Raw genomic sequence first — 9,203 nt, 5'->3', positions numbered from 1 at the left:
CCCTGAGAGACGGGGTGATGTCTATAACCCACTTGTGCATTCCTTCCCAGGGCTTAGTACAGCACTCTGCACACAGAAAAGCACTTTGTAAATACTATTACTATTAGTGATAATAATAATAATAATTATGCTATTTGTTAAGCGCTTACTATGTGCCAAGCACTGTCCTAAGAGCTGGAGTGGATACCAGCAAATAAGGTTGGATGCAGTCCCTGTCCCACTTGGGACTCAGGGTCTCCATCTCCATTTTACAGAACTGAGGGCCAGAGAAGTGAAGTGACTGGCCCAAGGTCACACAGCAGACAAGTCTCACTATTAGTAAGACGGAGGACGGAGCACAGAATCACCGCCCCGGTAAGTGCCCAAGCCCATCGCCCACTGGCTCCTCTTGCCCCTGGGAGAGGCCTGCGGGCCGGGACCCTCTGCTCCTCCTCCCCTCCCCATTCACCCCTCTCTCGCCCCTCTGCTTTTCCCCCTTCCCCTCCCCTCAGCACTGTGCATATTTGTATACATTATTTATTACTCTATTTATTTTGTTAATGGTGTGTATATATATCTATGATTCTATTGATCTTGATATCTGCGCCAGACGACTTGTTTTGTTCTGATTTGCTGTCCGTCTCCCACATTTGGACTGTGAGCCCATCATTGGGCAGGGATTGTGTCTATCTGTTGCTCAATTGTACATTCCAAGCGCTTAGTACAGTGCTCTGTACATAGTCAGCGCTCAATAAATACTACCGAATGAATGAACGGCGGGGCCGTCGACCCCCGGCCCACGTCCTCCCGCTGTCCCGGAACGCCCTCCCTCCTCACCTCCGCCAGTCTACTTCTCTTCCCCTCTTCGAGGCCTACTGAGAGCTCACCTCCTCCAGGAGGCCTTCCCAGACTGAGCCCCCCACTTTCCCTCTGCTCCCCCTCCCCTCGCCTGACACCCCTAGCCCCTGCTCTTCCCCCTTCCCCTCCCCTCAGCACTGGGATCATTTGTATATATTATTTATTACCCTATTTATTTTGTTAATATCTCCTTGATCCTGTTTATCTTGAGGATGTGATCTTGTTTGGTTTTGTTCTGTTTCGCTTTGCCGTCCCGTCCGTCTCCCCCGTTCAGACTGTGAGCCCGTCATTGGGCAGGGACGGTCTCTGTTGCCAAACTGTATATTCCAAGCGCTTAGTACAGTGCTCTGCACATAGTAAGCGCCCAGCGGAAAGAGCCCGGGCTTGGGAGTCAGAGATCATGGGTTCGAATCCCACCTCTGCCACTCGTCCGCTGCGTGACTGTGGGCAAGGCACTTTCCTTCTCTGGGCCTCAGTTCCCTCATCTGTAAAAGGGGGATGAAGACTGTGAGCCTCAAGTGGGACAACCTGATGACCCCCGTATCTACCCCAGCGCTTAGAACAGTGCTTTGCACCTAGTAAGCGCTTAACAAATACCAACATTATGATTATTACTATTGAATGAATGAATGAATGAATGAATGAAGGGAGGGAGGGAGGGGCATTGGGAGGCGGGGCTTGGCAGGGGCGGGACTAGAGGCGGAGTGGGCGGGGCCGAAGGGGCGGGGCTTGGCGAGGGGGCGGGAAGGGAGAGTGGGCGGGGCCTGGAGGGGAGGCGGGGCTTGGAGGAGGCGTGGTTAGATGGGGATGGGAGGGGCCTTGGAGGGCGGGGCTTGGCGGGGGCGGGAGGGGGGAATGGGCGGGGCTTGGAGGAGCGGGAATAGAAGGGGGATGGGCGGGGCATCAGGGGGTGGGACGTTAGGGGGCGGGGTTATAGGGAGATGGGCGGGGCCTTAGGGGGCGGGGCTTGGCAGGAGACGGGAGAGGTGGGCGGGGCTTGGAGGGGGCGGGGCTAGAGGGGATGGGTGGGACCTTAGGGGGCGGGGCTGGACAGGGACGGGATGGGGAATGGGCGGGGCCTGGAGGGGGCGGGGCTAGAGGGGAATGGGCGGGGCCTTAGGGGGCGGGGCGGGGCAGGGACGGGATGGGGAATGGGCGGGGCCTGGATGGGCGGGGCTAGAGGGGATGGGTGGGGCCTTAGGGGGCGGGGCATTTGGGGATGGGTGGGGCCTTAGGGGGCAGGGCTTAGCAGAGGCGGGAGGGGGGATGGGCGGGGCTTGGAGGGGGCCAGAGGGGGATGGACGGGGCCTTAGGGGGCGGGGCCTGGCAGGAGGCGGGCGGGTGATGGGCGGGGCTTGGAGGGGCGGGGCACTCGGGGATGGGCGGGGCCTTAGGGGGGCTTGGCCAGGGGGCGGGAGGATGGGCGGGGCGTGGAGGGGGCGGGACCGGAGGGGGATGGGCGGGGCCTTAGGGGGCGGGGTTCCGAAGGGGAGGCTGGACTAGGGCCAGAGATGTGGGTGGGGCTTTGGGGGACGGGGAATGGGCGGGGCTCGGCGAGAGGGGCCGGGAGGCGGGAGATGGGCGGAGCTTAGAGGGGAGGCGCGGCTAGAAGAAGGCTGGGAGGGGCTCGGCAGGGGGCGGGAAGGGGAAAGGGCGGGGCTCGGGGGGGGGGGGGAGGCGGGCCGGTGACAGGCGGGATTGGGGAGCGGGTGGGGGCTGGAGGCGGGCGGGACGGGGGAGGCGGAGTTCGGCGAGGGAGGCCGGGCGGGGCCGGCGCGGGAGCGGCTCCGGGAGCCTTCCGGGGGCAGCGGGGCCGCCTTCGCCCAGAGGCACGGTCTGTGTGCGCCGCGGGGGCGGGGGCGGGGGGCAAACACGGGCCTGGGTGAGTGACGTTGGCGGGGCCCGGGGCGGGGCCGGGGCGCGTGACTGCACATCGCCTCGATTCTATTTATTTGCTATTGTTTTAACGAGATGTTCATCCCCTCGATTCTATTTACTGCTATTGTTCTTTTCTGTCCGTCGAATTCCCCTTCCCCCCCACCCGGCGTTTAGAAGAGCGCTTACGATGCCATCGTCATTATTAGTTCAGAGGGAGCGGAGGGCGGGGCCGCGGTCGGGGGGCCGGGCACGTGGGCGGGACCTGGGGTGGGACCAATGAGAGGGGGCGGTGGGCGGGGCCCGGGCGCGAGGGGGCGGGGCCTGGGGCGCGTCCCATGAGAGGGGGTGGTGGGCGGAGTCCGGGCGCGTGACCGATGTGAGAGAGCGACGGGCGGGGCCCGGGCACGAGGGGGCGGGGCCTGGGGCGCGTCCCATGAGAGGGGGTGGTGGGCGGAGTCCGGGCGCGTGACCGATGTGAGAGAGCGACGGGCGGGGCCTGGCACGTGAGCGGGGGTGGTGGGCGGGGCCCGGGGCCTGTCCAATGGGAAGGGCGAAGGGCGGGGCCCGAGGCCTGTCCAATGGGAAGGGCGAAGGGCGGGGCCCGGGTTCGTGGCCGACGTGAGGGGCGGTGGGCGGGGCCTGGGGCTTGTCCAATGAGAGGGGCCGGTGGGCGGGGCCCGGACGCGCGGCCGCGGCGAGGGGGCGGGGCCTGGGGACTGTCCAATGAGAGGGGGCGATGGGCGGGGCCCGGGCGCGTGGCCGATGTGAGGGGCGGTGGGCGGGGCCTGGGGCCTGTCCAATGAGAGGGGCCGGTGGCGGGGCCCGGGCGCGCGACCGCGGTGAGGGGGCGGGGCCTGGGGCCCGTCCAATGAGAGGGGCCGGTGGGCGGGGCCCGGGCGCGTGGCCGAGGCGCGGCCGTCCCTTCCCCTCACTGCCTCCTCCATTTTAAATCTCCCAACCGACGGGGCACCCGGAGAGCGACGCGCTAACATCCCGCAGCCGTTGTAGTCGTTCCCTCCGATTTATGGAGCCCTTACTAGGTGCCAAGTGCCGCCTAGCGGAAGGAACTCGGGACGGGGAGTCATTCATTCATCATCATCATAATGTTGGTATTTATGAAGCGCTTACTCTGTGCAGAGCACGGTTCTAAGCGCTGGGGGAGATACAGGGTCATCAGGGGGTCCCACGTGAGGCTCCCGGTCTTCATCCCCATTTGACAGATGAGGGAACTGAGGCCCAGAGAAGGGAAGTGACTTGCCCCCGGTCACACAGCTGACAGGTCAGCGAGGCTCAGTGGAAAGAGCCCGGGCTTTGGAGTCAGAGGTCATGGGTTCAAATCCCGGCTCGGCCATTTGTCAGCCGTGTGACTTTGGGCAAGTCACTCAACTTCTCGGTGCCTCAGTGACCTCACCTGGAAAATGGGGATGAAGACTGGGAGCCCCACGTGGGACAACCTGATTCCCTTGTAACTACCCCAGCGCTTAGAACAGTGCTCGGCACATAGGAAGCGCTCAACAAATACCAACATCATCATTATTATTATTAGGTGGCAGAGCCGGGAGTCGAACTCATGACCTCTGACTCCCAAGCCCAGGCTCCTTTCCCCTGAGCCACGACGAGCGCTTACTGTGTGCTCCGAAACTCCAGTTGGGCAACAGCATCCCAGCATCTAGCCTGTGAGAGGGCTCACAGGCTAGAAGGGGGCGACGGACAACAAAAATCCAGTCCATTCCAAGCGCTTAGTACAGTGCTCTGCACACAGTAAGCGCTCAGTAAATGCTATTGAACGAAGGGATGAAAGCAGGCGGGCATCAGTGGCATCAAAATAGATAGATGGAATCACAGATAGGTACGTGTCATTGATAAAATAGAATAATAGAATTCTAGATATGTGCACGTCATTAGTAAAATAAATAGGATAGTAAATACGTACAGATATACGCAAGTGCTGTGGGGAGGGGAAGAAGCGATGGGGAGGGGGAGCAGAGGGAAAGGGAGGGCTCAATCTGGGAAGGCCTCCTGGAGGAGGTGAGCTCGCAGTAGGGCTTTGAAGAGAGGAAGAGAGCTAGTTTGGCAGAGGTGAGGGGGGAGGGCATTAGTAATAATGATGTTGGTATTCGTTAAGCGCTTACTCTGTGCAGAGCACTGTTCTAAGCGCTGAGGTAGATCCAGGGTCATCAGGTGGTCCCACTCACAGTCTTCATCCCCATTTTCCAGATGAGGTCACTGAGGCCCAGAGAAGTGAAGTGACTTGCCCACAGTCACACAGCTGACAAGAGGCAGAGCCGGGATTCGAACCCATGAACTCTGACTCCCAAGCCCAGGCTCTTTCCACTGAGCCACGCTGCTTCTCGAGGTCAGAGGTAGGACGTGGGCCAGGGGTCGACGGCGGGACAGGCGAGAACGGGGCAGACATCCGGTGACCGGCGCGATAGCCGTTTGGACGGAGAGGAGAGGGCGGATCTCGGCGATATTGTGAAGGTGAGACCGGCAGGCCTCGGTGACGGACCGGATGTGTGGGGTGATTGAGAGAGCGGAGTCGAGGACGACACCACGGTTGCGGGCCTGTGAGACGGGAAGGATGGTCGTGCCGTCCACAGTGACAGAGAAGTCAGGGAGAGGACAGGGTTTGGGAGGGAAGACGAGGAGCTCAGTCTTGGCCACGTTGAGTTTAGGTGGCGGGCCGACATCCAGGTGGAGACGTCCCGAAGGCAGGAGGAGACGCGAGCCTGGAGGGAGGGGAAGAGAAGAGGGGAGGAGATGGAGATTTGGGTGTCATCAGCCTAGAGATGATAGTTGAAGCCGTGGGAGCCAACGAGTTCACCGAGGGAATGAGTGTAGATGGAGAACAGAAGGGGGCCAAGAACTGCCCGTTGAGAGCGGGAGGGATGACTTTGGGGAGCTCAGACTTGATGCTGTTAATTTTCCTAATGAAGTAGGTGGCCAGATTGTTGGGGGGGAGGGATGGGTGAGGAGTAGGTGGCCCGAGGAGGGAGTTAAATATCCGGAACAGCCGATGGGGGTGATGGGTGTCGATAAGGGAGGACATTTTACAGATGAGGTAACTTGCGCACTGAGAAGTTGAGTGATTTCCCCCAAACCACACAGCAGGCAATTAGCAGAGCTGGGCTTAGGATCCAGGTCCTCAGACTCCCAGGCCTATTCTCATTCCACTACACGACACTGCTTCTCTTTTTTTTTGGCTGATCTAATTGAAAATATTATTACATTAGTTTCCTCTGTTAGAGTGTAAATTCTTTATGGGCAGAAAATGTGTCAGGTATTCTGTGCTTCTCAAGCACCTAATAAAGTCTATCACACCAAATTGGCACTCAATTAATGCCACTACAACCTCTGATAGGTGAATTCATAATCACAGTCAACTGCTGAAGGGAGAGCCCTTGGGAAAGTACGGGGGAGATAAGTCACGGAGTCTCCGATCTTGAGGCGCTTACAGTTCAGCAGATTTAACCACCACAAGTCCTTAGATATATTCTTAGAAAGATAAACGGTTGTGAGTAGAGCAGAAAAACTCTTCCTTAGTGGAGGCTCAGTTAGGAGTGTCTGTTTGAAAGACAAAAAGGTATTGCAACTTAACCATTATTCTGTCACGTTTATTGCTGCGGGCATGTCTTATACTTGTCCCGCGTAGGTTCCGGGGTCTCGCAAGAATTAAGGATACGATGTAGTTTTCTTGACTGATGAAAATTGCAACGTTTGTTTTACATTCAAGCAAGATGACTCACACTATGAATATCTGAGTCCCTCCTTTGCTGCCATCAGATTAAGTTCTCAATTGGTTATTGTTTTAGAAGAACACTGAATCGTGGCTCTGGGATATTTTTTTTTTTTAAATGAAAATATTACTGACAACCAGGAGGTGGGGAGCATAAACAACAAAATGGCAGCTAGTGGATACAAAATGTTTCTTAAATGATTTGTAAGCTTTTGTCCTCAACTTGTTTGCCTCCGTGTTCACACATTCTGAAGTTTCGTAGTTTACAAATGCAGTAAATAATTCCCCAACAGCCTCTAAAATGAGTGGGAAATAGAGTTTCAACTTAAATGGTATTCAAGAAGCAATGTGGTTCAACCTAAGGAAAGCGAAGGGAGAAATGATCTTTGTCTAAATTCCGTAGAAGAAAAGTACAGAAAATTGTTTTGTGAAATAGATTTGTCAGCTTATATTTCATCTCAGTTGTCAAAAATTCAATGAGTAGAAATGAGAGAAATTTCCTCGAAAATTTTCTTCTGAGAAAATGTATTATTATGTGATGAGCTGTTTGATTGTTCAGTTAAAGAATGGCTTATTTTGGTGCTAAGCATCAGAATATAAAAGTAGAGAACGTTATGAGATAGGCAAATAGATTTTTGAAAAAAAAAAAAACCAAACCAAAAAACCACTTGGGTACAAATTTCAGACAAGTGTGTCATCAGCAAATTTTTTTCTCCAACTTCCCACAGCAGCATCTACTCCAGACATCCATTCATTCCCATCTTTAAAAGAAATCAAATTTTTCAAACTCTCAAATCAAGGATGAGGAAGATACTACTACTAATAATTGTGGTATCTGTGAAGCACTTACTATGTACCGAGCACCATTCTAAGGGCTGGGTTAGATACAAGGCAATCAGGTTGTCCCACATGGGGCTCACAGTCTTAATCCCCATTTTAAAGATGAGTTAACTGAGGCACAGAGAAGTTAAGTGGCTTGCTCAAGGTCATACAGCGGACAGAACCCACATCCTCTGACTCCCAAGCCCGTGCTCTTGATCACCCTCACCATTTTTGTGATTTCATGATCTAGAAGTCCAGCATAGAGAAAAAAAATACATTGTTTTCAATTAGGTAATTGCTTTTATGCATATGATACTAAATACAACAGATGAACTTTATACTTTTGTTAATCTGTGTATTTGACAGTCTCATTGTTTATATTTTACCTACTATTTGATGACTCGTGCTTTGATCACGGCCGGTTGTGGATAAGATATTGGAGTGTCTGAAAGGTAAATAAATTCAAATGTTTTCAGGGATTTGGGTCTTTTTGCATTGCCAAACTTTTGGAATAGAATCCTGAAAATTCCAAGCTCTTAATGGTCCAGGTTTTTGATTCCAAGGATGTGATTATAAACCATATCCCTCCAGTGAGAGCAGAGTTACCAGAGATAATGGTGGAAGAACTAGAAAAGTAGGTCAAGTTTCTACTTCTTATTTTGAACCACCACAGAAATCCCAAGTTTAGCTATTTAATACTCAGGGTGAGAAAGAGGGGAAAGCAGAACAGATACAGATGCCTACAACAATATCTCCTTATTCAAATATACAGAGTCCTATAAACACACAAGATTCCTTGGATCTAAGTGTGTATCCTCACTGTTAATCATGGATATTGATCATGTAGAGGGAGCTGGGAAAAAACCTTTAGAGTGGCTGACAGAGAAATGAGTCAACATGGAGCCAGGAAAGGAAGAGGTCCGAGCCCTCTTACTATTACTACTAGTAAGTATATTATAAATTAGATATTGTATACTATAACACAATATTTTAATGGTATTTGTTAAGCCCTTACTCTGTGCCAAGCACTGTACTAAGCGCTGGAGTGGACACGGGCTAATCAGGTCAAACCAGTCCCTGTCCCTCCTGGAGCTCCCAGATTAAGTAGGAGGGAGAACAGGAATTGGCTCCCCATTTTACAGATGAGGAAACCGAGGCACAGAGAAACAAAGTAACTAAGCCCAGAGTCACTCAGCAAGCAAGTGGCAGAGCTGGGATTAGAATCTAGGGCCTCTGACTCCCAGGCCCTTGCTAGTTCCGCTAGGCCTGGGTGCTTCTCCTTGCGCTCCGAATTTGAAAACCTCCTCTGATCAACTGTAGGCCTAGTTCTCGGAAAGAGATGCTACAAGGATAAGCTTTCTATTCCCCCTTATAGTCCTCTTTGATCTCAGTCCACCTATGCTTTTCCCTGAATATTTTTGCCACTGGGCTCTGCCAACAGATTCATTACTACTGAAAATGAATTCAAACCTCATTTGGGTTATAGAGAGGGTGGCCCCTAGCTATTTTCTTTTAGCTATCTAACAAGTTACTCATCCCAACAGAGAGCAGCATGAAAAGATACGGGAGTCAGGAGGAAGGAATTTAGGTCAACAAGAATGGAACGGATGAGGTTGCATGGTATAGTGGATAGAGACTGTACTTGGGAGTCAGAAGGTCATGGTTTCTAATCCCAGCTCCACCACTTGTCTGCTGTGTGACCTTGGGCAAGTCGCTTCACTTCTCTGGGCCTCAGTTACTTCATCTGTCAAATAGGGATTGAGACTCTGAGGCTCATGTGGGATAAGGACTGTGTTTAACCCGATTTGCTTGTATCCACTCCAGTGCTTAGTATAGTGCCTTGCACGTAGTAAGCACTTAATAAATACCATAATTATTATTATTAAGGAAACTGATAAACACGGAGGACCGTGTGAAGACTCTCAGTGGT

The 9,203-nt window shown here is 53.5% G+C and overlaps 1 protein-coding gene across 4 annotated transcripts in view; it reads left to right on the top strand.

Moving 5' to 3' along the window:
- Positions 1–2,584: 2,584 nt before the first annotated feature.
- C7H1orf74 (chromosome 7 C1orf74 homolog) overlaps positions 2,585–9,203 on the top strand; it is an 8,009-nt gene continuing 1,390 nt past the window's right edge. Inside the window, exons 1-2 of one of the 4 annotated variants that reach the window (XR_003760987.1) lie at positions 2,585–2,671; positions 4,933–4,969. The gene's annotated coding sequence lies outside the window, so the exon portion shown is untranslated. Of the gene's footprint in view, positions 2,672–3,667; positions 3,821–4,932; positions 4,972–5,048; positions 5,197–9,203 lie in introns of those variants that run through there. The other 3 variants (XR_003760986.2, XM_029069496.1, XM_029069495.2) reach the window with 3 other exon arrangements.

The sequence above is a fragment of the Ornithorhynchus anatinus genome, chromosome 7, assembly GCF_004115215.2.
Source record: "Ornithorhynchus anatinus isolate Pmale09 chromosome 7, mOrnAna1.pri.v4, whole genome shotgun sequence".
NCBI classification, from domain to species: Eukaryota; Metazoa; Chordata; class Mammalia; order Monotremata; family Ornithorhynchidae; genus Ornithorhynchus; species Ornithorhynchus anatinus.
This window is presented reverse-complemented; position numbering and strand designations above follow the sequence as displayed.